Source organism: Spinacia oleracea, chromosome 5 (assembly GCF_020520425.1).
Source record: "Spinacia oleracea cultivar Varoflay chromosome 5, BTI_SOV_V1, whole genome shotgun sequence".
Lineage (NCBI taxonomy): Eukaryota > Viridiplantae > Streptophyta > Magnoliopsida > Caryophyllales > Amaranthaceae > Spinacia > Spinacia oleracea.
Genome location: NC_079491.1, coordinates 36895851 through 36911608, shown reverse-complemented (window position 1 = coordinate 36911608; position 15758 = coordinate 36895851).

Below are 15758 nucleotides of genomic sequence, written 5' to 3'. Positions count from 1 at the left end.
CATACCTAAATTCGCAAGTGTGAACTGGTCTCACCATCAGTTGATGGTGAGGACAGTCTCATATAAGAATTTGGATTCGTGCTAATTAATCTAAGACCCAAACATTATTTTCTTTGTATATATGTAGTTTGATAATATACTATGTGTTAGAGTTATGGTATATTTAGGGTTCTATTATTTAGGAAACTAGAGTTGTGCTAATTTAGAAATCTAATAGAGTCCTAAACCTAATAGAGTTATGTAATAGTTTCCTAAATATACTAGAACCCTGGATATACCATAACTCTAACACTATGAATTTCATTTTATATGCAGTTTAAGTTATAAGTGTATATTAAGTTACAAAGTCAAAATACCTTTTGGAAAAAAGAAAAAAAAACACATTTGATTAGCTAAAAGAAAACGCAACATTATTTTTTTCTATTATTTTCTCTGTGAATTTAATAGTTTTATGTTTGTTTTAATGAATTAAAAATGAAGACAAAAAGTTTGTTATCATAAATTGTTATTCAAATACATAAACTTTGTCATTACATTTATAGATACATAAAAATAAATTTCGGCATTAAACTTTATATATTCTTAAGAACAAACTTTCTCTTTATTAATTGTTCCATAGTCATAAGTTGTATTGTTGGAGTGATGGATAAAACTTTGTAATAACATATACTATCTCCGTTCCTAAATGATCTTTACGGTTACTATTTGCACGGAAATTAAGGAATTTTGGTGAACATGTGATGGTGGGGTAACAAATGGAAAATGAGTGGCTATAAATTGTCCAATAATGTGAGTGGGTGGAAACTAATATTAAAGTATTGTGAGTGGGTAAGTTATGGTGGGCCAAATAAGAGTAAAAATGGAATAAAGTAGGGATTGTAAAGAACTTTTAGGAACGGACTAAAACGGAAAGCGTAAAAAACTTTTAGGAACGGAGGTAGTAGGTAATATAAGAGGTCGTGAGTTCGAGGATGCATTGCAACATTTTTTTTTGTGAGAATACAATAAACAATAATGTTTGCGTATGACATGGTGTGATGACGTTATGTAACTTACCAAGTCACCACGACACATGATGAAATGACATGGATTGCCTTGGAGTTTAAATAATATATATAGATTTGTACGATCTGTGTAATTATTTTTTTTAATTGTAATTAACCTTTTTTTCTTGTAGGTAAAAGTTTAAATAATACGTAAGTCGTACTATTTGATTAGCATATTCATTATTTCTAATTTGATTTTATGAAGGTCAGTAGGTGACTTGGAGTTGGATGTGGACTATTGTTGGATGTTGGAGTTAATTGTGGATTATTGTTCGTACTTCGTATTATTTGTGATTGATTCGTTTAAATTGCAGATTTGGTTGCTTTTGATCGCCCTATTAAATTATTAATTGCTTAAACAAGACATAGTTAAATGTTCATCAAGACTAATAAGATAATTATGGTCAATTGAATTTATGTGCCTTTCATTAATTGAATTGATTAATGAAGTGGTCACCATAATTTTAGTCCGATGTCATATAACCAACCTAGTTGTTTTAATTGCTTAAGGCGTAAATTGTGTTTGTGGATTATTTCGGAAACGGGCGGATTCGATATGATATTGTGTTCATGAATAAAATTGGAGTCATTATCTCTTGGATTTTGATAGGAATCTTTACATGCGATAAGTCTCTTTAATTTGTCCCACTATTGTCCTAATCGAAATTCATGTAAATGTTTATGAGATTTTCCTTAAAATTCATTGTCGGGTTCTTACTTTCATCGTTCTTATGTAGACCCTAATTCATGAAATTTTCAAACATTAACCCACAAGCTAATTATGGGGTCACAGATGTCCTATTTACGTAGGGTAAGGCAAATGCATCGTTGTAGAAGTATTTTTAACGGTAACCTGTAGTGTGTACTACTAGTACGTACGTATAAAGTTGGTAAAGCTTTTGTATATTGTGAATATGATACAAGGAGTGGTTTAGTTTTGTTGAACCAAAAACCAACTTGGAGGAAAATCCAACTAACACTGCATCCCCTATTTAGGTAGTCGTAGTTGTATTCAATTCGGAGACGTGTGTTACTATACAAATCATTGTTAACAATATTCAGAAAATACATCACCAATTAAAGTACATAGGATGATACCGGCCTCTAACGCGACATGATTAAAATGAATATTAAAAAGAGGGGCGGTCACGATAAGTAGATGCGTGAACCATAAGTAGGTACATAACAAAAAGCACCTGGTCAACTATAGCCTGGTTCGCCGACCCGACCCGAAAAATGCAGAGTTGGACATTATCAAATACACATTTTAGACCAAAGTCTGACCCCGACTCGAAAAACTATCTTTGGCCTGAAAATCCCGTGCCAAATTTATGGATTTGGACATGATAGAATTTTTGTGTTAAAGCTTGACCCAACCAGAATTTTGATCACATAGCCACCTCTTAATTATAATGGCATATGTTGATTCAGGATATACTACGAATGTGGCAACCAACATAAATCTGAAGAAAGATGAGGAAAACCAAAAAGAAAAACAAAACGAAAGTTTGAGAACGTGGAAGTGTAGATTGCAAACGTATAGAGGGTGCATGATCGACGTCGAAAACAAGCTGATGGCATGTGATATTGGATGGCGGCATGCATCAACGTACCTGTGTTTGTTGTGTGGGTTATGTTGTACTTTTGTGTTATGTGCTTTTGTGTCGTCTAATGTGGACCTGCAAATTATATTTATACACTGTCTCGTCTCAATGCATTGCATATTTGAAGGAATTATGTCCTTAGACATTTCCGGCAATTACTAAATATAAATAGGAATTAATTATGAAGATAATAAGTTAATTATTTTAGTAATCATATTTGCTTGCTAGAGAATAAATGTGATTAGCAGGACAATATTGATTGGACCTACAACTAAAATATATTAATCCTATAAGGTCACACATATAAGCATTAATTGGAATGGGCCCAAAAGGCCCGATGGCAACCGGTCTGTTAAGGGAAGAATGTTGGGCTTTGGTTTTGTGTTAACCTAAAACTCTCACATTATAATAGTTATAATGTCAGGGATTTAGAAACTACGTTCAATTGAATATCTGACAAAAGGAAAACACAAAAACCCTAATTCTAATTCTCTAAACGCCGTACATCCCAAACAAAGCAAGAGACAGATTGTGATCGTTCTCTTCCGTACTAGCATACGTGGGATTCAATTCGTGCTTGTGGACTGAGTAGAGGAGCAACAAGTGGGGCTCTAAGATCTTCGAAGCTTGCATACGAACGGGAGAACACGCTTCAAAGGTGATTATTCTTTCGACTTAATCTGATCTATACTATTGTTATGCATGAGATCCTGTGATAGATGTTAGGAAATTGTTTCCTGAAATTCCGCTTTATGCATCTATATGTTCCCACAGTGGTATCAGTTTTAGCCTCTTGCATAATATTTTATGATCATGATTGTATGCAACATTATTATTTTGATTCAATTAAGGGAAGATTTATTTATGGCTTGAATTTGCAAAATTAATATATGATATTAATTGATTGGAATCATTAAATCGTGATTTAATTAATTTTTGCTCAAAATAAATTTATAAAATTCCGAAATTTTTATCACAGGTTCGAAATTAACAGTTAATATCTCATAAAAATTTTCGGATTTTTTAAAATTAAATTCGTCAGATTTTAAATTATTTAATGGTTAATAAGATTAATCATGGAAATAATTTGTTAACAATTAAAGATTTGATTTTTAATTTGTTAAATAAATCTACTGATTATCCCCTAATTTTTATACAATAGCCGAAATTTTTTGGTAATTTTTTAACTAATTTTCGGAATTTTTGTATATTAATTATTGAATTTGGTTAATTTTTATGTTTAATTCGATTAATCATAAAATTTAAGGATAACAATTAAAAATTTTGATTTTATTTGTTAAGAAAATTCAATAGATCTTCCTGGTAATTTAATTCGAATTTTTCGGATTATAATTGTTATTTTCTTGAATTATTTGAATAAAATGAGATAATTATACCTTAAATTTTGAATTCTTGTTAGATTTAATTTTAATAAAGAGTTTAAATTGAAATCTAACTTCTAACAACCCTAAAATTCAGTTTAAGGATTGTTAATTTATTCAAATTTTTTTGCCATTATTTTCGGATAATTAAACCCTAATTAAATTGTTAATCTTTAACAAAAGTTGAATAAAGATTAATTTAATTTAGGTAATTGTTACCCAAATTAAAATAACAACCTCCATGGCTGGGTGGCCACCACCCGCGACGGTGGAGCCACGGTGGAGGGATAATTAGGGCGGCGTTCCGGCGAGGCAGGGGCGGGTCTCATGCCTGCCTGCTGTTCTCTTGCTTTAAAACAATTTAAAAAAAAAAAAAAGGGAAAAGAAGAAAGGGGATTTTTCATACAATTAATTTCCAAAAAGTTTGAGTAATTTGATTTTTTTTTTAAAATTGGAAAATCAGATCTTCGTTTTGAGCATAATTCGTAATTTTCAATGAATGCAAATTCTAGATTAATGAGATTATTCTAGCCATATTTAAATAGTAATTGAATTAAAATAATGTTAAACTTAAATTGTTTAAGTTTTTAGTATTATTTTGGAAATGTTATTTGCTTATTAATAGTTAATAAGTAAATAATTTTTGTCTAATATATTTTAATATTATATGCGTGTATGGAATATTATGATATTTTGTTACAGGCAAGTGACTAGTATGGCCCAAAATAGGATAGAAAATACGATCTGCGTATCGTTTTGTATTCTTGTAAATTTTGAAATACGATCTGCGCATCGTTCTGTATTGTTGTAATTTAATTTAAAAGTTTAAATTAGATTATAAAGTTCGTATTATGAGTTCGATGAAGTAAGAAGGTTCAATAAAAAAATTCAAGGATGGAGATCCAAGAAAGATGAACAGGAACCCAAGAAGATTTGAGCTTATTTTTTAGGGGCCATACTAGGATCACATTTATTTTTATGCATTTTATATTGCCTTAAAATGCTTATTGAGTTTATGTATGTGGTTATTTAAAGCAATGTGTTCACTTTTAATTAACCAACATAGTAAACTTAGGTCCCAAAATAATATTGAGTTTAAGTGCTTTTCCATACAACACCTATAAAGCCTTAGATCATGAGTAATAGGTTCTGCCAAAGCAGGGTGTTGCTTATAATTCCGGGGATAGTAGGGTAGGTTTTTGAAACTTACATGTTAATGTTTGGTTTAACTCAACAAAACCATCAAAAGACAAAGTTTTGGGTTTTGAAGCTAAGAGATAGGAAGATACAAAGAGTTGTTAACCTGTCTACCAAGAGTTATAATCAGTTATAATTAGTAAAATGTTTACTTACCTCGAATACTATAAATTAAAGTAGCAGGGCCAAAGTCCGTTTGATTGTAGTGGGAGGGGATCTTGGTTAATTCTTTATTCAATGGGGACTTCTAATTTTGAATAAAGGGTAGTAGTTAATTAAATTTGTTTAATTGCTACTTTTGATAAACATTATATTGAATCTTGCTTTACCTTTTATTGTAGTTATCATGTCTGGTGCAAACAACAACTCTACTTTTAACTTGTGCCCTCTAATTGAAAACAAACTGAATGCACACAACTTCCTACAATGGGAAAAGGCTATGAGAATTGTTCTCAGAGCGGAAGGAAAAGAAAGTGTTCTTGAAAATCCACTCCCTCTTGAACCCCTGCCACAAAATGCTACTGAAGCTCAATGTCGAGCTAAACAAACTCTCCAGGATAACTCTCTGCAAGTAACATGTTTGATGCTTGCTTGCATGGAACCAGAGTATCAAAAGCGTTTTGATGGTCTGGATGCCTACACAATAATCCAGCAACTGAAAACTTTGTTTCAGAAGAATGCTAGATTAGGGAGGTTGCATAGTATGATGGTTCAGGACGAGGGGAACTTACCTGGTGAACCTGAACATAAGGATGTTCTAATGGTCAAGAGAGGTAAGCAGTTCAAGAGTATCAATGTCATAGAAGTTAATTTAGCTACAACTACTTCTTGGGTATTTGATACCGCTTGTGGGTCGCACATTATTGGTAATGTGCAAGGACTAAAAAGAAGTAGAAGCTTGAGCAAAGGCGAAGTAGATCTCCGAGTAGGCAATGGAGCAAGAGTTGCTGCTTTAGCTGTAGGAGATTATAGTTTACGCTTGCCTTCTGGTTTAATATTAGAACTTTATAATTGTTATTACGTTCCAGTTATTACCAAGAACATAATTTCTATTCCGATTTTGGATTCGGAAGGTTTTTCATTTCAAATTATGAATAATTGTTGTTCAGCATATTTGAATGGTATGTTCTATGTCTCTGCTAAATTATCAAATGGTTTATATGTACTAGACTTACAAAACCATATCTATCACATAGAAAACAAGAAACACAAACCAAATGATTTGAACCCTACTTACCTATGGCATTGTCGATTAGGCCATATAAGCTCAAAGCGCATAGAGAAACTTCATAAGGATGGAATTCTCAAATCATTTGATTTTGAATCATTTGAAGTATGTGAATTTTGCTTAATGGGAAAAATGACAAAGTCTCCTTTCACAGGCTCAAGTGAAAGGGCCAATGATCTTTTAGCCCTCATACATACTGATGTTTGCGGACCTATGAGTACTTTGGCTAGGGGAGGGTACGGGTATTTCATTACTTTTACTGATGATGTGAGCAGATTTGGATATGTTTACCTCATGCGACATAAGTCGGAATCCTTTGAAAAGTTCAAGGAATTCCAAAATGAAGTACAAAACCAACTTGGAAAGAAAATTAAAGCATTGCGATCCGATCGTGGTGGTGAATATTTATCTCAAGAGTTTGGTGATCATTTGAAAGATTGTGGAATACTTTCGCAATTGACTCCACCAGGGACACCACAGTGGAATGGGGTTTCCGAAAGAAGGAATCGAACTTTATTAGATATGGTTCGGTCCATGATGAGTCTTGCTAACCTTCCTGCCTCATTTTGGGGATTTGCGCTTGAAACAGCGGCATTCACACTCAACAGAGCTCCGTCCAAAGCAGTAGAAAAGACGCCATATGAGATGTGGACTGGAAAAGTTCCAAAATTGTCTTTTCTAAGGACATGGGGTTGTGAAGTTTATGTAAAACGTTTACTTTCTGATAAGCTTTCACCCAAGTCCGATAAGTGTCTTTTTGTGGGTTACCCAAAACAGACTAAGGGATACTACTTCTACAACCAAAGCGAAAACAAAGTGTTTGTTGCTCGCGATGGTGTCTTTCTGGAAAAGGAGTTTATTTCCAGAAAAACAAGTGGGAGTAATGTATATCTCGAAGAAATTCGAAATGAGCAACAAATGGATGAGGTTCACACCTCGTCAGAGACAACCCATCATGAAAATGCTCAGGAGGCGGTGCATTCCATTCATGCGCCTTCTACCGTCCCACTTGGAGATAATCCATGCGAAGTCCCTCAACCTAATGAGGTGGAAACTTCTCCTGTTGTTCCCCAACGTAGGTCTAGTAGGACTGTCATTCCGTCAAAGAGATATATTGATTTCCTTTTGACTGAAAGTTCTGAAATAGAGATTTTAGAACATGAGGAACCTACTAGCTACACAAATGCTTTGACGAGTCAAGACTCCGAGAAATGGCTTGAAGCCATGAGATCCGAAATGGATTCGATGTTTGAAAATCAAGTATGGGACTTGGTTGCTTTGCCTGATGGGGTTAAACCCATAGGTTGCAAATGGATTTTCAAACTGAAAAAGGACAAAGATGGAAACATTGATGTCTTTAAGGCAAGACTAGTGGCAAAAGGTTTTAGACAAATTCATGGTATTGACTATGATGAAACCTTCTCACCAGTAGCCATGCTGAAATCCATTAGGATAATTCTTGCGATTGCTGCCTTTCATGACTATGAGATCTGGCAGATGGACGTCAAAACCGCTTTCTTGAATGGGTTCTTGAAAGAGGATGTGTAAATGACACAACCACAAGGTTTTGAAGATCCAAACAGTCCAAGAAAAGTTTGCAAGCTTAAGAAGTCCATTTATGGGCTTAAGCAAGCATCCCGGAGTTGGAACCTCAGATTTGATGAGGCAGTCAAATCTTTTGGCTTCCTCAGAAATGAAGAGGAATCTTGTATATACAAGAAGTTGAGTGGGAGTAGTATTGCTTTCCTAGTCTTGTATGTGGATGACATACTTCTCATAGGAAACGACAAGACCATGCTTGAGTCAGTCAAGGAATGGCTTAAAAGTTGTTTTTCCATGAAAGACCTAGGAGAAGCTGAATACATCTTGGGAATAAGGATCCATAGAGATAGATCCAAAAGGCTGATTGGACTTAGCCAAGAGATTTATATTGATAAGGTTCTTGCAAGGTTCAAGCTGGAAAACTCCAAAAGAGGTTTCATTCCCATGCAACATGGCATTTCACTTGGCAAGACTCAGTGTCCTTCGACACCTGATGAGGTCAAGCGCATGAGTAATGTTCCTTATGCCTCTGCAGTAGGGTCCATTATGTATGCCATGGTATGCACTCGACCGGATGTTGCATATGCTTTGAGTATGTGCAGCAGATACCAGTCAAACCCAGGAGAGGCGCACTGGATGGCAGCAAAGAATATCCTTAAGTACTTAAGAAGGACTAAGGATGATTTCTTGGTCTATGGTGGAGATAATGAGTTGGTTGCCACTGGATACACCGATGCAAGCTTCCAAAGTGACAAAGATGATTTCCGATCACAATCTGGTTTCATATTTTGTCTCAATGGAGGGGCTGTGAGCTGGAAGAGTTCTAAGCAGAGTACCATCGCAGATTCTACAACAGAGGCTGAGTATATTGCAGCAAGTGATGCAGCAAAAGAAGCTGTTTGGATCAAAAAGTTCATTAGTGAACTTGGTGTAGTTCCTAGCATTGAAAATGGCATTGAGTTGTACTATGACAACAATGGTGCCATTTCCCAGTCCAAGGAACCCAGATCGCACCAAAAATCCAAACATGTGCTCAGGAGATTCCATCTCATTCGAGAGATCGTTGAAAGAGGGGATGTGAAAGTAAGTAAGGTTCATACTGAGGATAACGTGGCTGATCCTCTGACTAAACCGCTTGCTCAACCTAAGCATGAGAGTCATACTAGGTCTATGGGGCTTAGGCATATGGGAGAATGGCTTTAGTTTGTTTACTTTATGTTTACAATTGTAAAGACATTTATTATGCTTTGAATGTTTATCAATAAAAGTTCATTCTTATTTAATTGTTTGGTTTAGTATTAAATAAAATGTCCAAATAACTTGTGTTTTCAAATAGGATTATCGAAAACGTTTTGATAATGGAACCCTATAAAGTGAACTGAAATCACAACTTATTAAGTCCCTAGTCTAAATCACTAAATTGGACATAAGTGATTTATGTGAAGACTAGCATGTAATTAATTGATAGTGCAGTTCCATGGGCTATGGAGACATAGGGATGTCTAATTGATTATATGGATGTATACTTGATGCATTGTGACTTGACCTAACTAGATTCTAAAAGTAGAATCAAACTTCTATATTTAGTGGATTCCTTAGACATGAGTATGTCTTAATAACCACGAGACAATTAGTTTAACTTTGACGCTGTTAAACGCCGCGCCGTAAAAGGAGGTTATAAAGGCAGTGATCAGGTGGGCTAAGAATTGAGTGGGAGTTATGGTCATACAAGAGTGAATAAGTCCTCCTATTTGATAGGAATGGTGTCTGGGCCTCTTGATGAGCGAGAACTGAAAATTGCATGGCCATGCGGAATGGGATTAAAAGTTAATCTTTATTTGAACAGTTCGAACTCGGCGATCAAGAAATTAGAATTTGAGAATAACAGTGTGTTATCAAATTTTGGCATTAAGAGACTTAAGGAATTTAGCATTGCGTTCTTGTCTTCGGACAAGTGGGAGATTGAAGGAATTATGTCCTTAGACATTTCCGGCAATTACTAAATATAAATAGGAATTAATTATGAAGATAATAAGTTAATTATTTTAGTAATCATATTTGCTTGCTAGAGAATAAATGTGATTAGCAGGACAATATTGATTGGACCTACAACTAAAATATATTAATCCTATAAGGTCACACATATAAGCATTAATTGGAATGGGCCCAAAAGGCCCGATGGCAACCGGTCTGTTAAGGGAAGAATGTTGGGCTTTGGTTTTGTGTTAACCTAAAACTCTCACATTATAATAGTTATAATGTCAGGGATTTAGAAACTACGTTCAATTAAATATCTGACAAAAGAAAAACACAAAAACCCTAATTCTAATTCTCTAAACGCCGTACATCCCAAACAAAGCAAGAGACAGATTGTGATCGTTCTCTTCCGTACTAGCATACGTGGGATTCAATTCGTGCTTGTGGACTGAGTAGAGGAGCAACAAGTGGGGCTCTAAGATCTTCGAAGCTTGCATACGAACGGGAGAACACGCTTCAAAGGTGATTATTCTTTCGACTTAATCTGATCTATACTATTGTTATGCATGAGATCCTGTGATAGATGTTAGGAAATTGTTTCCTGAAATTCCGCTTTATGCATCTATATGTTCCTACAATATTTGCATTGCATCACTTTATTCAAAATTATTCCAACCTTTTCATGCAAGAAATCAGGCTTTTTTTTACTTGGATTTTACCCATAATACCAACCCAAATCAGTGAATCACCCACGACCATCTTCATATTTTTGGATTATATTTTCACTTTCAAATCTGTAAACGAAAAATAAAAGTAATCCCTCCCCATCGGCCCTTGAGTACTTCCGCTATTTTTTATAATTGCACCGTCTGAGATTTCACGCTTGTTAATGCACTAATTTAACCATTAATATATCTCATTATACATTTGAAAAAAAATATAATTTGAAAATATATTCGAGACGAATCTAACAAGATCCCACATGAATATATTTTTCTTTATATAAATCACAAAAATAATTATATAAGAATAGTGGTAAAACCTAGATGGTGCAATTATTAAAAAATGGAGGAATTATTAATTTTACATTACAATACCACCACTGCAGTTCAAGCAAGCGAGCCAAATCCCACAAAACGTATACACACATTCTTATTTACAAGTGGTGCACAATATTGTATATCGGTGTAAAAGTTAACTTAAAATATTTAGAAGTTATCCCTTATATGTTGAATTTATAAAAGAGATGAGAGAGGGGAAAGAATTTAGCAATTTATACTATTATTTCATTCAATCCAACTAACTCATTACTATCCACTAATAATATTCATGTTCACTAATAATATTCATGTTCCTAAGATTAAGGACCACTAGCACACTAATTTGAAGCACTAAATCCAACATTATATAGGTAAAAGTTGTCTATTTTTAGTGACAAATTTTTTCATTTTAATAAAAAATATTTCTTCAAAATCACTAATAATGTATAAAATTAATCATTTTAACCCTTTAAAATGTTTATCTATCAACTTTTTTTTATTAATATAAAAGTTAATCAAAATATATTAAAAGTTATAAAAACTAGGTAAAAGTTATCTGAATGTACGATAAATTTACTATATACCTTGTGCATGCAAGAATTCTTGTATACACAAATAAGTTTTTCATTTTCCCCTTTTCCACTTGTATTGTCTTTGAAGGGTCCAAATGGACCCCCATTATATATTCAGGGGAAAAAAAAACTGATTAACTAATGGGGAAGCAATTAATAGCATTTATAATGCATATCGTGAAATTGGTTCTTCAGAGTAATATATGGGTTCTTATGAGGCAAACAATGAATAACCGTCTCAAACATAATATCCTTATTCCTTAGTTGAGGCACATTATGAACCGTAGCAAAGTAGTTGCAAGCGAACTCAATCTTCTTCACATAAATGTGCGGGGTCTCACAGTCTAACTTCTCTAGGTGTCGTAGGTTAGCGAACTTTGAAATCAACATCTTAAGTCCTGAAAGCACACAACTAAAAGTCTTACTAATGCGTTCCAAAACAAAAGAAGTTCGTGGAGCCATACAATTCCAATGCACAAATACATGCTTAATCATGAATCATGATGCAATTAATCACATAAAGCAAAACAAAACATGATCAAACTCTAAATACTAGATCACATAATCAATACTTAATCACATAGCACTTAATTAGATGCATACATAAATTAAATGCATACTTAGTCTAAATATGCCCTTCTTAATCTACCCTTTCCTCACTTAGAGCAAATAATAATTTTCGAAATTAATTTAATAAATAACTTCAAATTTAAACCAAATTATTAAAATTAAAATCTAAAATTAAATAATTAATCAAATAATTTTGTTAATTCATTAATTATTTTCCGAAATAAATAATTAAATAATAAAATAAATAAATAAATAATTCGATTTTTTTTTTTTTTTTTTTGAAAACTCGGAAAATCCGAAAGAAGGAAAAAAATTCGGAATTACAAAAAAAATGAATCGAATTTATTCGAATTTAATAAGTTCGGACAGAAATAAAATAAATCAATAAATTTTCAAATAACTTAAAATAATTGGTATTTGGCTTTTCAAAATATTGAGTACTCAAAATAACATTTTGACTTTAGGAAAACAATTTTCGAAAATTCTAAAGTTCCGCAAATCCTACTCAAATAGTATGAATTACTATCAAGTAGTTTTTAAAATCGTAGTTTAAGGATTTAGCACTTTGCACTATTAATTAATGCAAAACAGCTCTTAAACTAGAGCTCTGCAAATACCACTTTGTAACACCCTAATAATTCCTTGCTTTATATAAAATATTTTCCAACTCAAAACAAAGGAATTACCAAGATATTACCGCCACCGTGATAACAGATAAGGCTATTTAATTACCAGAATTACGCAGCGGAATTAACTAACATTCAAATATAATAAATAGTTAATTGTCGTTTAACAACTTGGAACCATTAAGGCCCAAAACCAAATATTTAATAGTTTAAAATCCATTAAATAAGGCTTAAATGAATACTGTAGTCATGACTAGAAAATAAAGTAGAGTTTATAAAGTACGGAAGTAGGAAAACATAAACTCTCATCACAATCCCATGATAACTTCTTCCGCAAGTTATCTCTAACAACCTGTTTATTCGAAATCTACTCCCCAACAATGCAAATGCAGTCGTGGATCATCATAGGGTCATTAAGGCGACGGCCATGACCGAAAGACATGAAGCACGAAGTCAGCGAAAGCTGAGTATGAACAAGCTAGAATAACATTCTATCCTAACATGCTTTACTCGAATTAATAACAATCCACATGCAAAAGTCATTTAATAAACAAATAATCATGGGGACAAGACTCGACACTTGACACGACTCTTGACTCACGGATTAATAAGAATTAGCTTCGAACGGGTAAAATATAATAAACACAGAGGGAAATATCAGGGTGTTGGGAGCCAACCAAGCACCAAATAAATAAGAGTCGGACTTTCTACCGACAGGGGGCCATACCGACGGAATTCCTACGCATAAAAGCGATAAAACAAAAGAATGAAACAACATCTTGTACCATTCAAGGAGTACAAGTTTTCCGACAAGACTCCCTCCATTGTTCATACTCAAGGTATATATGTTCCAAGAGTTTTGAAGCTCATTCGGGTTACACTTTACGTTAATTAGTGTTTTATGTTCAAGGCGACTCAAGACTCAACACAAAACATAACATGCAAGCAATTAAACAATGAAACTTTATTTTAATCCTTTAGAACTCGTGATCAAACATAGGACTCAAGTGAAATTACTCTCATTGTTCCTTCTCAAACACTGTTGAGATTAGGGGTGTGCACCGGTCCAAGTCCGGACCGGAACCGGAATTGACTGGATCCAGAATATACAAATTTGTGTGTCCAGAGACAGGTCCGGAATAATTCCGGACCAGACCGGTCCGGACCTGATTTTTCCGGACCGTTCCGGTTTTTGACCGGTTAGACCGGTTTTGTATTATTTTTAAAAAAAAATCTATTTTATTCCGTTCTTCCTCGCCAACTTCACATCATTCATTAAAAATATCAAAACCCAAATTTAAGAAACAAATCAATCAAAAATACAACAAAAATAGAAAGAAAATGCAAAGATCTATAAGAGATGTTGTTTCATTTCCGTTGCTCAAATATGTAACACCCCGACAATTCCCATTTCTAAAATAACCCTTTTTAAATATAACTGTAGGGAATTATCAAAGTATTATCGCCCGTGTGAAAACGTAACGGCTTATTCAGAATTTTGCAGCGGAAAACATAAAACTAACTTTTAGGTTCATAAATAATCTTATTACATATTAGGTCCAAAACCAATTAACTCCAATCTTTCTTTTAATACTGATCAACCCCTGTATATGGGTATAAGGTTTCAACTTACTAAACAAGGTCCTCCGCCCTCATAAAGTAGTGAAAAGCTAAAAGGGAACAACAATCAACTGATCTGAATCATATACTAAGTAATATAGTGTTCCCAATCAAACATGTTTGCATCAATCATCCATACTAACATGTTATAATCCTCAAAATGCAATATAAGTTCAATATGTTCATCCAACAGTATTAAACATGCAATTTCAACCTGACTAAGTTCATCAACAACATCAACATAACCAAGTTTATCAACAATTCAACATGGTTTCAACAATTAACACACATTCCAAGCACACAGGTATGTACGTACCTTGTGTAAACAAACTGCAAGACCACTTTAATAATTCAAAAGTCGCCTAAAGAGAATTCTCCGCCTAAACAACCAACAAATATTCCCAATCAACTTCTAATCACTCACAACAATAACAAAGCATTCTAAATACATCCTAAACATATTTAGGACATTCCCTAACATTAAAACTTGAACATTTGATTTCCTAGCATCATAATCATTGAATCAATGATTGAAATTCGTTGAAAACTCTTCGCAAACGTCATACTTTAAATTTTCAGCAATATGAAATCGTTTAAAGCTTTCCCAAAACCAAATTATCATGCTTAGAACATAAAAATAATAATTTTAATAATTCATAACCATTCTATCATGATTTTAAAACTATTAAAATCTTAAAAATTCATGTTTTAATAATTAAAATCCTTATTTTAATTCAATTATATAAATCTGGAAATTAAATTATTAATTATGCAAAGTATATAATCTGAAATTCCTAACTTAATAATAAAACTATAATTTAATTCAAGAAACATGGATTAAACTAATAAAACATATTTAATTAGAACATAACTAAAACATAATTTAGTTTAGGGTTGAGAATTAACCAAAAACTAGAAGAGAAAGAAGAGGTTGGCCGGCGGTGGACTGCGCGGCAGCAACACAACTAGTCGTGGAGGATGGCGGCGCAATGGTGGAGCAGGGTGGTGGCTGCGCTGGGGCGTGCGTTGGTGGTGGGTAGCACTCGAAATAAGAAAGGGGAGAGGAGGAGAGCCGGCTGGGCAAAGCAGCAATCAACGGTGCAGCACACCGGTGGTGGTTGCCGTGGTGGTCGAGAACGATGGTCGGCAGCAAGGCACGGTGGTCGTGCGGTGGTGGCTGACCCGAGAAACAAAACAACGAAGTGAGGAGGAGCGAAAAAGAAAAACAAAAGAAAGAAAAGAGAAACGAAAGGGAAGAAGGACGACGAAGAAGAAGGTCGAAGCAGAGGGGTGCTTACCGGCGGCGGGCGGTGATTGACCGGCGGCTGGAGCACGGCGTGAAGGAGGAGAGAAA